The sequence below is a fragment of the Lissotriton helveticus genome, chromosome 1_1 (assembly GCF_964261635.1).
Source record: "Lissotriton helveticus chromosome 1_1, aLisHel1.1, whole genome shotgun sequence".
Taxonomy (NCBI): Eukaryota; Metazoa; Chordata; class Amphibia; order Caudata; family Salamandridae; genus Lissotriton; species Lissotriton helveticus.
In genome coordinates, this window is record NC_136057.1 from 709,276,500 (window position 1) to 709,293,147 (window position 16,648).

The 16,648-nt window shown below is 45.9% G+C and overlaps 1 protein-coding gene across 8 annotated transcripts in view; it reads left to right on the top strand.

The window, feature by feature from the left end:
- PPP1R12A (protein phosphatase 1 regulatory subunit 12A) overlaps positions 1–16,648 on the top strand; it is a 1,571,083-nt gene that overhangs the window by 923,778 nt on the left and 630,657 nt on the right. The window lies entirely within an intron of this gene.

Sequence of the window (16,648 nt, forward strand, 5' to 3'; positions counted from 1 at the left end):
TGTAAGTTGTTTTTCTCTCCACTCTTTTACATTTTTCAGCTTTTCCCTTCTTATTCTGTCATTTTAAAGGTCCTATTTTTTTGTTTTACATTTAGCTGATGTCTTCTTACTATTCCTTCATTGGTCCTATTTTCTCTTTGATGTCTATCCATTTTGCATTGACATAATTATCCATAACTTATTAATGTATACTTTTGTTTGTCTTACAGATAGTTTATCTGTTGAAGTGATATGTGATTTAATCTTTCAGGGACGTGACAGACAATGAAAACTAGTTGCTGTACTAAGCTGGACTCTTTTTGAAAGTGAAAACTCTGCCCTGTCAAAGAGTTGTCTTATACCTGATTAGGTCCCAACCAGGAAAGCGGGCCTAGGAAGGTTATGCCTTTCTAACACAATGAGAAATCTCTTTTTGGTCACTGTATGTTTTAGTAATTCCACTAAGAAATTTAATTTTTTAATGGAATACCATTGCCATTTATTATTACCATTGTTCTCTATTTTTAGAAGTACACCGTAAAAAATAATACGAAAATGGCTTAGTATTATACTTCAAAGAATAAGATTGTTCTGAGCCTACCTGAAATGTGGCGTAATTAAAAATCCGTGAAATATTCCCAGGACAGCTAGTATTCTGTCATAATCCCATTTCAACCTGAGGTACATTCCAAGGAATGCATGTAGCATCATGATTAAAAGTTTAAAGAGTTTGGTATTTTTGTTATATTCTATTGTAATGCGATTTTAAAGTGCTTGATTTTTATATCATAGAAATCACAAATTACTTTGTGACAATTTCTCATTGAGGTAACATCTGCCTTGGTGTTGATGTCCTATTACTTAACAATTTTTCTTTTAAGGTAATATATAGGAGAATATCAAATGTGTGGTAAACGGCTATAGTGGAGATACAATTGTAAAATTTCCAACAGGTACATAATTCAGTTTCTGTTTATTTTTTGTGTAGGTTCATGCACAGTGTTTAAACAATCAAACAAGTGTGGTTATGGGTGTGAAGGCAACTGGGAAGACAATATGTTTTTAGATGTTCAGCTTCCAACTCATTAAGCCCCAAAACAGAGAATTGGTGACCGAAATTAAGTTTGAAAACTGGAGAAATTTCTGAAGCATCACCATATCGCTTAAAATGGGAAATCTCTGTGGAGATTTTTTAGAAGAACCATAGGATTTCTTATGAGTTTGTTCTGGTGAATTGGGAGTGGCCAGTCCTGGGAGAAAGACTGCATCTGAAGAAAAGTGTGCTTGTTAGGAACCAATTTATTTAATTGCCTCAGAAAAGGAATGCGTCCAATGTTACGGACTGGAGAGATGAAAGTATAATCCTTAGTGCAGAGAGATAAGCTCAATTAGTTTAGATCGGCTGATCAGTAACTGTAGCTTCAAGTCTATGTTAGAAGGAAGAAAAAGACTTGTTATAAATGAAGTAGACCGGGGGTGCGGGGGCTGCTAGCAGGGCAAAGATGGAGGACATTTGCTAGTGAGGCATGGCACATGTATGACATTATCTGGCAATAATCTTGGTTGCAAGCAGATAACAGCCGCTCCTCCCTGCACCATCTGCTTCACCAGCTTGCCGGGAGCATATAGAGCCGCTCCTCGTGTGATTTGAGGGATTGGGATCGGAGCGACACCAGAGGCCTAGCTGCAGCCTATACCTGCGTGGTATTCTGACCACGGGTAGAGAGATGCTGGTCCCTACTGACAGTGCAGTGCACTGTGGCCCTGCGGGTCCCAACTGAACATCAACTTGTTACGATAACCTGCTGTTCTGGGTGGACTTCTGGTCGGGCCTGACTAACGACGCCTCCATGGACGTGGTGACGCTATGCCACTGGAGTGCGAAGGCTCTACCGTGGTGATGCGAGATACAGGGGGCCCGATGAGAACCTACCTGTTGGCTTGCGGTACCCCCTCCACCCCCCACCCCCCGCCCTGCTGCCCCTACAACATTGTGAGCGGGGGGTGGAGGGGTCTGGGTGGGGGTGGGTGGGGGGGGGGGGGTTTGGTGCAGCTATACTGTGCCTCTAGTTGTTCCCGGCATGCGGCTGCTGTGATGAGCCCGGGGACCATATAGGGCCTAGTCTCGCCTCTGAGTGATGTCTATGTGAGCTGGAGATGCTGCACCTGGGGAATACCTGCCTGCCTTGGCCTGGTGAGTGCAGCTCTGGCACGGTGGGGTGAGACTTATAACGTGAGGACCGGGGAGCACTCCTAGGCAGCGCAGTGTACCACTGCGGGGCTCGGGAGTAGAGTCGGGCCCAGGCTTCCACCACCACTACTAAGACGGGCCTAACGCCGAGCTATCACCTGGAATATACGCAGCTATCCTTGCTGAATCGGATGCATGCATGACGCCAAAGCTACACTCTGCACCTACTTGGGATCCTGGGGTCTGATCAGGCTGAGGAAAATTATGACAGTTGCCGTGGATGCTGGTGCCCAGGGGCAGGTTCAGGCCTAATCCTTACTGTTGCCTGCGCCCTCTCACTAGGCCACACAATCGCACCTTGAATAGACAACAGTGCTATACACACGAATTGTAGCAGCTACACTCTCTTTGATGGGTTTGCAGAGGGAATTGAATGTGGTGCTGGCTGCTGTGCCTCACACCTCAACGGTAAGTTGGCAAGCGCAAGCTGCCACTCGGGTAAACTTTCTACTCGAGCGGCAGGAAGATCAACGTGAACGGCAGTTCCCGCTGCACTCTGCCACTTGCTGAACTCCATTGAGTTTTTTTTGTGACTTCGCGAAGTTCTGCATAGCGGAACTCCGCGAACTCTGCCCGGTCCTAGTCAGGATAGACTGGTGGATAGGCACACCTGATTTGGCACACTACATTACGCTATTAGAGCAGTAGCGCTGTCATAATTACGCTGCCCATTCAGCTTAAACTCACATTGAGGTGGACAGGGCAGGCTCTTTCCTAGCCTGGCTGATCCGTCAAGATCGTCCTGGCGAACCTCTCGGAAGACTGCGCTCTACTGTTAGCTCTCTTCTCTATTCTCAGAGAGAAATTCATGACGAAATGACCCATCATTACACCCTCCAATATCACTCGCTCAGAAATGCAACTCCAGAGGCCATCACCTCCTTTATCTCTGCTCTGAACTTGCCCAGCTTGTTCAGGATCAGAGGCGGAATCTAGCTGAACCCCTTACACTTTTTGAAATAAGTGAAGTGATAAGGCCTCTTGTGACAAGTAGAACCTGGAAACGGGTGGCCCTTCTGCGGAGTTCTACAAAGCATGTGCCTCGTTGCTGGTGCCCTGCCTACAAGCTCTGCAGTCTGAGGCATTGAAACCTCCTGCCTCCCAGCCTCCTTGCGCGAGGCACTCTTGATTTCATTACCAAAACCTGGTGGAGAACCGGAAGCCCTAAGCTTCTACAGACAGTTGACCTTCCCTAACACAGGTTATAAAATTCTGGCAAAGGTGTTAGTGGATAGATTCTCCCTGCTGTTAATACACCCAGATCAAAATTCAGATTCAGACACTTTTTACTTACCACACTGTAGGGACCAAACTTTACTCAGTTGTTTTGGCACCGACTCTGACAATTTTGATGAGGACAAATTATAGCCCCAAATATGATGAGGAAAACTGGTATGAAGAACTAAAAGATGCCAGTGTCCTAGATACTTCTCCGAAAACTGCCCATTTCTCCATTGAAGCAAGTCTGAAGCTATATCTGTCAGTCTTTTGAAATTGGCCACCTTTACCGAAAGGTCGCACCAAATCTTTTCTGAGTCACAGCTTTTCAAACTTTCTGTGGTAATTTCTCTTTGCCACTACTAAAGCTCCCAGGACCTCAAAGACTGCAATTAGGCTCCAGGAAATACTCGAGCAGAGGCCACCATCAAGGTCCGCTCCTATTTCAGTTGTAACTGGTCTGCTAGACGCTGTAGGAAAAAAGGCCGGTTGTACCTTATGTCCCTATAGACGCACAGGAGGCCAGTCAACCGACCTATGAAGTCCACGTCTTACTCCCTTATACAAGTGGAAGCAGGTCCAGCTCTTCAGCTATCCACACAGGTACAAACAGGTCCAGTCCTCTTTTGTTCTGCCACAGGCTTAGCAAGTGTTCTAAGGGGCGACAGGGGGTGTAGTGCTATTTAACAGTACAATAACCAGAAGGTGGGGTATACTATACACTTCCTGGCCAAAGGGCTAAAAGTTCCCAAAGGCGCAAATCTTCCCTCTTTAGCACATCCTGTTTGTCTCACTGCATACTATTCCACAGTGCTACATTCACAGTAAACATCGAGATGGCAAAATCATTCTGACCTAGGAGGGAGCTTGTGACACACCTATGGACTTTGTTTATTGTAATGAGAAGGTCCCTGCCACTCAACCACTCTAAACTAATTTTGGGGCCATTGTCCTCCTCTGAAACCAGAGGCTGAACTGTGTTTTGAGATCAAAGAACCCTGCTCTCCAGACCTGCCTTAGCACTAAACTATAAATGTACAGGTTCACCCCGATTCCTCCTACTTTGGTTATGCTTTGTCATATTCCCCTCCCCCCACACACACCCTCCCCCACATCCCCCACCCATCCAGCCAGGCACAAACCATTGTCTCTGCCTTAGCAGTATTCCACACCACATTAAAGCAGCCCTGGAGGGCCAGTTGCATGCAGGACAATTCTTAATTAGCCTACGGGGCGTCAGGAAGAGAAAGTAGAACTTTTAAAATATACTGTTTCTCTATATTTGTCAATCTAATGCGACCATTGAATTTGATTTTTAATAAATATTAGTCAGTGGTTTAACCTTCGTTGTAGCTTATTCTAAACCTAACATATAGAATACCCCATTAACTGTACTTCAGCTTTTACTCCATAGAACCAGCTACAGCCCTAACAGTGAAAATAGCTTTTGAATGATAGACAAGATCATGTGTCACCTGATAAATTGCATGGCCATGCTCGAAATTAGGACACATGGGCAGGAGCAATTAATTAGGACATACAAACCACCTTAACTGTTCACAGTCCCAAAACCTTTGGTGTAAGGCAGTTGTCCAGACGTGAATGCTAGTAATATGTAGGGCTGAATATACGATACTATGCAGAGCAGGCAAACAAATTGCCTCTAATTTTAATGAATCAAGGTTACAGATGATGCCAAACCCTTTGAGAAATCTGAGAAACTGGCATAATTCTTTGCCGCCCAAACTCAATTCTCCCTTGAGCACGCAGACTGCTCTCTCGTAGATGTACAAATGAGCAGAGATGAACTTTGAAGAGACCAATAAACAAAAAAGCAGTACATATTTCTGTTAGGAATTTTAAACAGATCATACAGCCATTTGGTTAAATAGCATTGTTTTACGAAATTTTAGTTCCAAAACTGTTACAATCCCTAACACCACTGTTTAACTAGTTTGAAGACACAAGGTCTCTATGACAGAGCACCTTTAGTAAGTCCAAAACTTGGGTGAAAAAATCAACCCGTAATGAGAAAAAGAGGCAATGCACAGAAAAGAGGAAACTCATTAATAGAACAGATGCAGATGAAAGTAAGGATGCTGACCCTTCAGGAATCCCATCGCATCAGATGATGCCCAACCCAGAGGCCATCTCCTCCAGTTCCTCCAACCGTAAGAAAAAGGAGGAGACTCCACAGACCTCTAGGACCAGCGCCCCTCGAATGAAGACCTGGGCCATTTGTACGTCCACTCCAACACCCAGTCCAAGCCTCTTAAGAGGCCTCATGCCAATACAGAACACCTCTCCTGAGTGAGTCTGGTGTCGAGCCCTGTGCACAAAATACCAGGGACTGCAGAGGTTCTTCCGCCTTTAGGGTTCGTTACCGAACTAAGGCCTTTGATCCAAAGGAAGGCCTGTTTAATGGCGTCAACCCCTTCCAACTGTTGAGTCACAAGGCCTACATCAAGGCTCAACTCCATTCGAAGGCCAAGGTTCTATTGATACATGAGCCCTTGTCTACTCCCAGGCCATTGTTGTTGCCGATAGCATCCTCCATGGCCAGCTCTGAGAATTTGAAGCAGCCCATCCTCTAGATGCCAGAGAACGAGCTTTACTTAAAACAGTAGTGCTTCTGTAGCCATCACCTTACTCTGAAGATTTTGGCAAAACCACCTCCACCTGAACCTACAAAGGCTGCCTCAGAAGAGGAGAGTGGCATTAAAGGAGCACCCTATATTGGAGGCCATGTTGCCTATTTCATGCATATCACATGAAAGCTGGATTCTGCTCGCGCCACAGAAGATGCCTCGCTGTCTGAGAAGGAGAGCAAAAAGCTGGACGCAGCCTGCAAGGGAGTGGTCATAGGTGACGTTATGCAGTGGCGCATTCACCACTCCTTGGGGCTTTGATAGAGCCAAGTGGGAGGAAATGTAGGACCTGGGAAATTTTTTTACCAGAGGAGATGGTGTCTGGGTGCGCCCCACCTCCAATGCTAACATCTGGTGTACCCGAACTACCGCGGAGACAGCCTTTCGGTAGGTCAACACCGGCATTCACCTCCGGTGCGAAGAGGTACTCCAGGGGTGCCTATAGGGTCAATAAAAATAAGGATTGGGAGAGGAATGACTCCAGCAAGGGTAACTCCACAGCTAAACACCAACTTGCCCCATCTCCCACCTAATCACGTCACCTGTTGGGTTGGGGGGTGAGGGGGAGTTTGGAGAATTTCCCTATCAGATCAGTGGGTACTCACAGTAGTTCGCTATAGCTATTGCCTGGTGCTTCTCACAACCCTTCCAACATTCCATCCTGTTCACATATCCTTGGCAGAGAAAATCTCAGCCTTCTAAAGGAAGAAACCTGAGCACTCGTCCACAAATGAGCCATAGAAAGAGGGCCTCATAACATCTATTCTCCTTACTTCCTCATCCCCAAGAAGGACTGCTTCCTCAGGCCAATCTTGGACCTCTGCCCCCTTAATCTATACATCCTGTTGGAACATTTTCTTGTGGCAGGATGTCATCCTTTAACTCTGACTAAAGTGACTACATGACTACACTAGACCTGATGCGAATCATGCCTTCACGTCTCGATTGATCCCGGCAACCGGCGATACCCCTGCCTTTGTAGTAATGTCATCATTACCAATTCAACGTGCTTCCCTTTGGGGTTACCACCTCTCTGAGAATCTTCACAAAGTGCCTAGCAGTGGGAGACGCTTGTCTAAGGAGATGGAGGACAATTCTGTTTTCACCTACCTCGACTATTGACTGATGAAGAGCACAGGCAAGCAACTATATGTAGTTCACAACAATACTGCAACCTTCCTGCTTCGTTACCTTGGAGTCACTATACCTGCAACCAAGTCTCACCGTCAACCCCTGCAGATTCAGCACCTTCCTGCTGTCTGTACTAAAGGCAGTTACATGCAAAGCATACCCCGACCAGCAGCATATGACAGCAGCTCCTACCTCTTTTTCACCCTATTTGTCAAATCACAATCTGAGTCATACGCCTCCTAAAGAGGATGGCCTCTTGCATTACCATAGTATGAACGCCAGGCTCCACACTTGTCCGTTGCAAGAATCTCTTGGGTCATTTGTCACCCACTGAGAGTCTCTGAGCAGATCTAGTGTTGGTTAGGGCTGTTTCCAATCTCTGGGGTGGTGGGACAGCAACAACCTGTTGCAGGGCAAGCCTTTTCCAGACCACGCTGTGCAAGTCCATTTCCACAGACTCCTCTTTTGGGCTCGGGAGTACTTCTAGACCAATAACAATAAAGTGAGTATGGCCCTTTATCGCCAGCAGAGTCACATTAACGATCTTTTTTGTTTGTCCTCATTCTGCCAACTCTCCTGCTAGGATTGCTCCTATCCCATAGAAACCAAGGGAAAAAACAGAGCCCATCAACACAAGAAAACTGCTGTTTCCACTCCAGGTCCTTTGTTGTAACGACGGGGGACCATCAATCAAGTAGAGGCCGGGACCCACAGCATATTTGGCTTAATCATTGGACCCAATCTCTTTCTCCCTCCAATCAAACAATTTTGTCCAGATCTTATCCTGACTCCTATGGTCACACGCCATATCAGATAGACTCATATAAATGATGCTTCTGAGGCATTCTGCAAATTATGGAGGATTTTCTGCTTTCCAGAGCCTACACATAGAAAATAAACTTTGCCGTAAGTGGGTTTGTCCGAACAGCAACCTCTTGACATATTCCAAAAAATACAAGGCTTAGGCTTGCCTTGATCTGTTCACCAATCACCTCACCAAGAAAATCACATATCGAAGTCCAATAAGAGGCGATCTTCGGGCACCACAGGAAAACATGTAGATCATCTGCTAAAGGAAGCCTACATCTTGGGCAGTAGTAGATGTTACCTGTTTTTTGTGATAGTTTAGTTGGAGACCAATACACCCCAAAGGTAGTAAAAAGATGATTGCGTTTAAGCGAGGCAGGTTTTGCAACTGATCGTAAAATGGAAAAAGAATCAAACCGAAGTTGCTTCACGTCGTTATCCTAGAATTGATCTGCCCATAAGTTTGGGATTTCACTTTCCATACTATCATCTGCCTCCAATAAAACCCAATACCAATATGAGACTTCCTTTGCCCATAGGTCAGTTTTCATAACCTGATTGAGTCTCAAGTCATCTTCTTTATCTGCCCAGTCCTGGGTTGCCCACCAAGAATGTAGTTGGTAATGCTTGAAACTTGTCAACTGTCCCCTTGTGAGGTTGCTTAGAACTTCCCAACTCACTAGACTTGATCTTAATTTAAGATCTGCCCTATAGTGCAGCCCTGCAGATTTTAAGGGCTGACTCAGTTGTTCTTTCAGGAACTCTGTGGTACCCCGGGACCCATGTTGAATTGTAAGGGACTCCCAGCCTTTTCTGCAGATAGACCCACATTCTTAGGGCAGACCTCAAAATCTTCAGCCTCACTTAAAAAAAAGAAATTGTGTGTCCATACTTAAAGAGAAAATTATGTTGCCCTTGAGTAACATCCACCAACATTGCCTCAAAAAGCATACCCAATGATAATCCATCCGGCTTATTCGCCCTGATACAAAAGTTCTTAAACTGGAAGGCATGCTAATAAGTCCATAAATCAGGTAACACCAACCCCCCTGCCTCTAGCCTCCTCCTCAACTTCTTCCATTCTATCCTCGGACCATTTGAAGCCCAAATGAAACTCCCAATTTTTCCCTGAAGCTTCACTATGTTCTCTTTTTGAAAAGTTAATGGAATTGATGGCCTACATGAACCACAATTAAGAACAACCTCAGAGGTTTGCCCATCTAATGGAGGGAGGCGCCTTAAATGGTGTATGGTTGCCCTGGACGAGGGGAAGATACAGAATATAGGGGCCTTGATGGAAGCGGCCCTGACCGAGCTAGACACTTCCACCTTGGATCCCTCAGAGGTTCTTGGGCTCTTTAGCAATACCACAAAAGCCTTGGGAAACCTATTTATAAAACCATGTAGGGATTCCCTTGCAAGGGAGCATCAGAAACCTAAGTGCAACTCGGGCTGGTTTTCTAAAAAGTGCCGGCAGACGAAAACAGCCCTGGTGAAGGCTGTTAAGCTGAAAGACCCAGAGCTGATTCGGGCTGCCAGGAAGGATTATAAGCTCTCCATCAGTGAGGCAAGAAAGGATTGGGATGACCAGTTTTGGAGTGACCTAAAGGTAGCCAGTGCTGGGAGGGACTCCGGTGGTTTCTGGAACTTGGTAAGGACCACGAACAGGCCTGACAGTACCCTTATCACCTGCAACATTACTGGGCAAACGTGGTTTGATCACTTTTCCCTTCTCTATTCTACCCATCTAGTTGATGGGCAGGGGTTGATTACATTACCTTCATTGGGCCACTCTGGGGAGAGCGAGGCCCTCCCATTTACAGCCAAGGAAGTGGAAGATGTGATCCAATCTTTAGTGCCAAATAAAGCAGCAGGCCCTGACGGGATACCGGGGGGTCTGCTCTGCCTTAATTCCAAAGAATGGGGAGGCTTATCTCATCCTTACTTAATGCTACCTTTTATGGTGCGGCAATTCCAGATTCTTGGAAGGGGGCTGAGGTTGTCCCGATCTTTAAAAAGGGCTGTCGGGACGACCCAGCCAATTATCGCCCTATAAGCCTAATAGATTCTACCCAGAAGGTAGCTGGAAATGTGGTTCTCGGGAGAGTGCTCCAGTGGGAGGTTGAGAACAAAATCCTTTCGGATTTCCAAGCTGGCTTTAGGTCAGGCACGGGGACCATTGAGCATGTTTTTAGACTAATGCACATATACTGGAAGGTGGTTGTACTAGGCAAAGGCAGTCTTTATCTCGCCTTTATTGACTTAAAGACTGCCTTTGACCTGGTGCCTCGGGATCGCTAATGGGGGCTACTTTCTGATTTAGGGATCCCTGCCTATATTTTGTCCTTACTGGTGAAATTGCATACTGTGAACTTGCTCAGTTGAGGTTGGGTACTCAGGGCCAGAAGACGGCTAAAATCACAGTAAATAGGGGTGTCCGCCAGGGATGTGTTCTTGCCCCCACTCTGTTCTCATTATATGTGATCGGAGTGGTGGAGCACCTCTTGAATAAAGCATCTGATTCTCCCTCCCTGGCGGGCAAGAAAATACCAACTCTCCTATTCGCTGATGATACCCTCCTCATTTCTAAGTCTCCAATGGGCTTAGAGCCTTTTGGATAATTTCCAGTCTTTTTGTACCAGTAAGGGGCTCAAAATCAATACCGATAAAACCAAGTATTTGGTATTGAATCCACCCATGAAGCTTGTGCCCCTGGAAAGGGTTAAGGAATATGATTATGTGGGTATCCGTCTGTCTGATTCCATGCAGTGGGGCCCTCACCTCCAGAAAATTTTGCTGGGACATAAAAGGGTTGTGGGGGTTCTTCTTAAAGAGCAGCGCTCGACCTCATTTAAACCTATTGCCCCAGTGTTAGACATCTATAAAGTAAGAGGAGTTAGCGCAGCACTTTATGGGGCCGAACTCTAGGGATCAAACAATATTGACGATCTCTCCAGATCTGAGAATACATTTTTGAAGGATTTGATGTCCCTCCCTCAGAGCACCACGACGTTGCCCCTGTTGCTGGATATGGGTTGCCGTTCGATTAAAGACCAGGCCCAACTCCGCCCGCTACTATTATGGGCTCGCCTGTGGAGGGTTCCTGAACTTGTTAGCTATGCGGAAGGGCTGCTAAAAATATTGTCGATGCCTGGCTAGTCTAAAATTGTATGGCTCAATGATGTCAAAACTTTGCTTGGTAACCTGGGACTTGGGGATGCTTGGGTATCTAGAAGTGCTCCCCCCGAAGCTGTCCTCAAGACTATGTACTGGCAGTGGGTAGCCAACAAATTAAGTTCCAATCCCAAGCAAAGCAGGACAACTATCGAGTTCCTCAGGATCAAGGATGTGGCCTTCTGTGAACCTTACCTTCACTTGATTTCAAATCCCTTGATAGGGCTTTGTATTTTAAGTTTAGGGTGGGTTTGTTGCCATTGAGAGAACTGTCTGCTCGCTGGAATATTCCGGCGCAAACTTCCCCCTTTTGTATATTTTGCATCTCTAGAGTGGAGTCTGTTGCCCACTTTTTATTTGAATGCCCGGCTTACAAATCTCCGAGATCTAGGTGGCTAAAACCTTAATGCAGGGAGCTGGGTACCAGACATCATATAGTCGCTCTGCAAATCTTGATGTCCGACACCCGGCCCCTGTATGTTTGTGGTATGTCCAAATACCTAGGCTGGGCTTGGTCGATCAGATTTAAACGGCTAAAAGTCATTGTTTAATTGTGGTCATGTATTTAGACTTTTTTGTCTAATTTATTGAAAGCATATTATTTTAATTGATTAGCCGAGGATTTTAAATGCTATGGTTTTCATCTGTTCTTTTATGTAAATGCTTTTAAGATATTTTTCTTATCGAAATAAAGCTGATTATTCTCGGAATTGAATTGAAAAGAAAAGTGACCTTGGGTAGGATAATCATTTTTATAAGGTTCACCCGACCATAGATGTTTAATGGTAAATTAGCCCATTTTAACAACAAATTCCCAATCTCCTGTCTGATTTTCTTCCAGTTTGGTTTAGGAACCTCCTCTAGTTTCTGCGTAATCTGTTTTCCTAAATACCATATTTGGGATCTGGCCTCCAAGCTCCTTATACTCTGGTTGGCCTCCATTATTTCCGTTTTTTCTGCATTTATCTTGTATCCGGAAATTAAATCAAACCTCTCTGCCTTTTCCATCAAATTAGGAATAGCCTTGTGCGGGTTAATAGTGTATAGAATCAGGTAATCTGCATACAAGGCCAATATAGCCTTCATCCCACCAGATTTAAAATGTATAGTGGTATGATCTTGCCTAATCAAATTAGCCAAGAGCTCTATATATAAGTTGAACAGGAGAGGGGATAAGGGGCAACCTTGTCTGGTGCCCCTTGAAATAGAAAGCCAGTTTGACAACTCTCCATTAACTAGCACTTTAGCTCTAGGAAGATAGTAGAGGTTTTGTATAGTTTTCACAATATTCTGCGGGAAGCCAAAGGTACTTAATGCTTTCCAAAGATACGCCCAGCACACTTGATCAAAAGCTTTGGCTGCATCCACAGCCACTATGGTCAAGGGTAGGTTTTGGACCTCAGCCAGATCTATAGCCCCTATCATCAAGAACGCGAGATCATTTAACTGCCTCCCCGGGATAAATCCCTTTTGATCAGGATGAATGACTTCCTTTATAACCTTTACCACTCTAGATGCAATAATCCCTGAGAAGATCTTATAGTCTGCGGTCAGAAGAGATATTGGTCGGTACGACTCCACTTTTTGCGGATCTTTGTTCGGCTATCAAAGTTATCGTGGCCCCCAGCCAAGAACTAGGAACCATCTCCCCATTAATGTATATCTCATTGAATAGGTCTTTTAACGTAGGGGCTATTTTATCTATAATACACGTATACAGCTCAATTGGAAGCCCATCTGGCCCAGCTGCCTTACCCCTGGCCATACTTCTGCACTGCACCTTAACCTCTTCAGAGATCTCCCGCTCTAACCCGTTCCTTTGTTCGATGGATAGTTTTGGAAGCTCAATGCTTTTTAACCATGCCTCTATACAATCCCCCATAGGTTGCATATCCTCACTGTAAAGACTACTCTTATAGCTTCAAGCCTCCTTGATGATATCCGCATTAGAATTCAATAATTCCCCTGACTCTCCACCATTCAGATTCTGTATTGTGTTCCTGGCCCTATCTGTTCTGGCCTTCCAGGCTAGCAATGAACTGCACCTTTCCCCACCTGCGAAGTGCTGGAGCTTACTAACTTTCCATTGATCTAGTATCCTCTTATCTAACTGTGCCTGGTATTTTGCCTGGAACCCCTCCAATTCTCTGCTAAGCAAGGGTACTCTATCCGATCCTTCCATCGAGGCCTCCTGGAGATCACTTTCTCTGGCTTTGATCTCTCTTATTTAGGTCTCATCTTCCAGCTTTACCTTACGTTTTTTACCAACCATTTTAATATTCCCCTTGTATATGCTTTAAAAGCATCCCAAACTTTAATACTTTTTGTTGAACCCTCATTATTCCGGAAGAAGTCAACCGTTCTTTCCTCTAAGCTAAATGTCACCTCCTCTTCCAATAAGAGTCCTGTCCAGCCCCCACCTTCTTTGCCCTAATTTTTAGGTCGAGGACCGACGGCTGGCTTGCAAGCCGGAAGTCGGAGAATTAATGTCTTTCAGTGGGTGCTTTAAACCCGCCTCTCTCCTCGTCTCTCCTCCATTGGCTGGCTTCCTAAACGGAGGCCAGCCATTGGAGGAGAGAGGCATCCCTCGAAAGAAGCTCCGTCTCTTTCGGATTCAGGGGCGTGTTCGTGCTGTTCTTTCCACTTGTTAGCCATGCCCCTTTTGGGGACGGCCAAACACGCCCCCGAATCCGAAATTTGCGGAGCTTTGCGGCCGCCATTTTTTTTTTCCGTCCGCCGGTGAGGATCGTCTTGTTTGGTCACTCTTGCCACAGCAGCCCAGCCCCGTCCCCCTTTGCCCCGTGTCCCGGGAACTGAGCTAAGAAAGGCCACAGAGCTTGGCGGAGCCTGATGGAGCCCCCGGCCTGAGGCGGCCATGGAGCCCCTGGCCTGAGGCGGCCATGGAGCCGTGCCTCCCGCTGCTGCTGCTGGGGAGCTGCGGCCTGCTGCTGCTCGCTGGCGGTGAGTCCGGTTTACGGCCCGGGGAATGGGGTGCTATGTTTAGACCTGAGGGCGCAACAGGGAGATGTCTGTGGAAGCCACTTCCCGCGCCCGTGGTGTCACCTTACAGCACTCGCAGGAACTTTCGGGCGAGTACAGAGCTGGAGGGAGCCCCTCACTCTTTGTGCTTCCCGAGGCCACAGCCTTTGTCCCGGAGCCGCGTTGTGCGGCTCTCTGGCATCTTCCTGGCTGCAGGCGCTGTTGAAAGCGCGGTGTGTCTCGCTCTGATAGCCAAGGCCAACAGTACGCACTCTGCACTCTGTCACGACGAGACCGACCTTTAGGGTCTATTACAGCACCTTTAGCATGTAAACTTGCCTCGCACCACCTATGCGTGTAAACGGCGCATACACAGACTGATCGAAAAGTACATGTATAGAATGCATGTGTATGAACGGCTAATGGGCCATGCATTCAAGGATAGAGTACTAGCCACAGCCGAGTGCCTTAATTTTACAGCTACTACAATGTGCACATATATAGACACGTTCAGATGGCAAACGCTCCTTATTTACAAGCACAGTGTGTCATTTCTTTATGTGATGCATGGACTGCCTGGGCTATTGTGTCTGCTTGCAGTAGCTCTGTTTCTCCGTACCGATTGCTCATGCTTTGCGTATGTTTGATACAGTGCGCAAGTATCGATTACTGTAACTGTTTGTATATGTACAGCTTGCTACTTCTTCTTGAACATGCACAGATAACTTTCTCTCTGCTCTTACACTCCTTAGGCTCAGTCTGTACATGTGCTAACTACTTATACATTGTGTATATGCGTAGATCTCATGAGCAGATCTTTTGTTAAGGCTTCGCCTGTGTCTCGTGTACCCGCTACCCCTACAGGTAACTAATCTTAGATTGCGTGCAAATGTACTCTCTGTGCCCACATGCTGCTAGGGGTGATTCTGTGGGTCTTATAAATACAGGCTGCATGTGTGTATCAAGTGTGTGTACACACAGGTAGTTTATATATATATATATATATATTCGGATTGTTCCTTCGTCAGTGTTACATGTTAACACTGACGAAGGAGCAATCCGAAACGCTTCTGTTTCTCATAGCTCGCTGAAATAAATAACTTTCGATGCATGCTTCCTGAGTGCCTGTATTCCTGTTGGAACTGACGGAATTGGTAGCGTTATATATATATATATATATATATATATATATATATATATATATATATATATATATGGCGCTCCCTGTCCCACTGGAAAAGTCAGGGCACTCGCGGGCGGGTGCAGTATGCGGTAATGGGTACCCGCATTCGTATCAAGCTCAGCCTCCAAAAGTTAATCCAACTTCAAAGAACTGCACTCGTGGGACCAAACAGCTTAGTAGTGCTCACGCCAAAATTTAATCACAGATAGTTGTTAACAGACGCGTTTCAGCTTACGCCTTCCTCAGTGTCAACTACACTGTGAGGACGCGCCATGGATATAGCAAACATTAACATAGAAGATGGACTCACTCGTGATAACGGGCGCGCCATCTTGGAACATGTTAGATACAGTTCAACATAAGGTGCTGTTTTGCCCTTTCATGGAAACAACTTGTGTCTCGCCGTGGATCGGCGTGGTCCCCCGTCTATGCACATCCGGGGTGGGTGTTTGGTGCTCATAATAAGTCCCAAAATAAAGTTTCCAGAGTCCATCATACCATGCATTGGTAAATCTCATGTTCAATTAAGTCTCCGGTGCCCAATATGTACAGTGTCCCCAACACAATGCCAAACCCAAAACTCAAAACTCAAAACTCAGAACCCACGCTGCTGCGTTTACACAGTTTCCAGAAGGTCTGTATGTTACATCTTGTTTACTTTCCCAAATGAACTGCCAATTCTTCCCCGTGGTTCAATCCCCTGGGGGCCTTTGTCATAAGGTCAATTATGTACCTTGACTCCAACCGTCTCAGTGTCCTTAATCTGTCCCCTCCTCTTGGGTTCTCAGGTACCGAATCCAGGCCAAAGTATTGTAATTTGGTTCTATCCCTCTGGTGAGCCTGGTCAAAATGTCTCGCCACCGGATATGTGGGATCCGCTTTCTCTATAGCCCTTTGGTGCTCGAGGACCCTGATCTTAAGTGGGTGAATCGTGCTCCCAATGTATTTTAGTCCACACGGGCAGATTAGGCAATACACTGCATAGTTAGTACTGCAGGTTAGGAATCTTTTGATGGGCTTGGTAATATTTGCTCCTGGGATCTCGTATGTGCGTACTCTTTTGCATCCCACGCAGGCCTTGCATTTGCCGCAAGGAAAAAACCCCCCCATCTCCGCTATTTTGCCTGTTTTCGGTGTCACACTTTTATGATGGCTTCTCACCAATGAGTCTCGCAGTGATCTTGCTTTCCGGTACGTGATCAGGGGTTTTGTTGGAATATCACCTTTCAGTATTGGATCTGTCCCCAGAATATGCCAGTTCTTTTGCATGATTTTCCT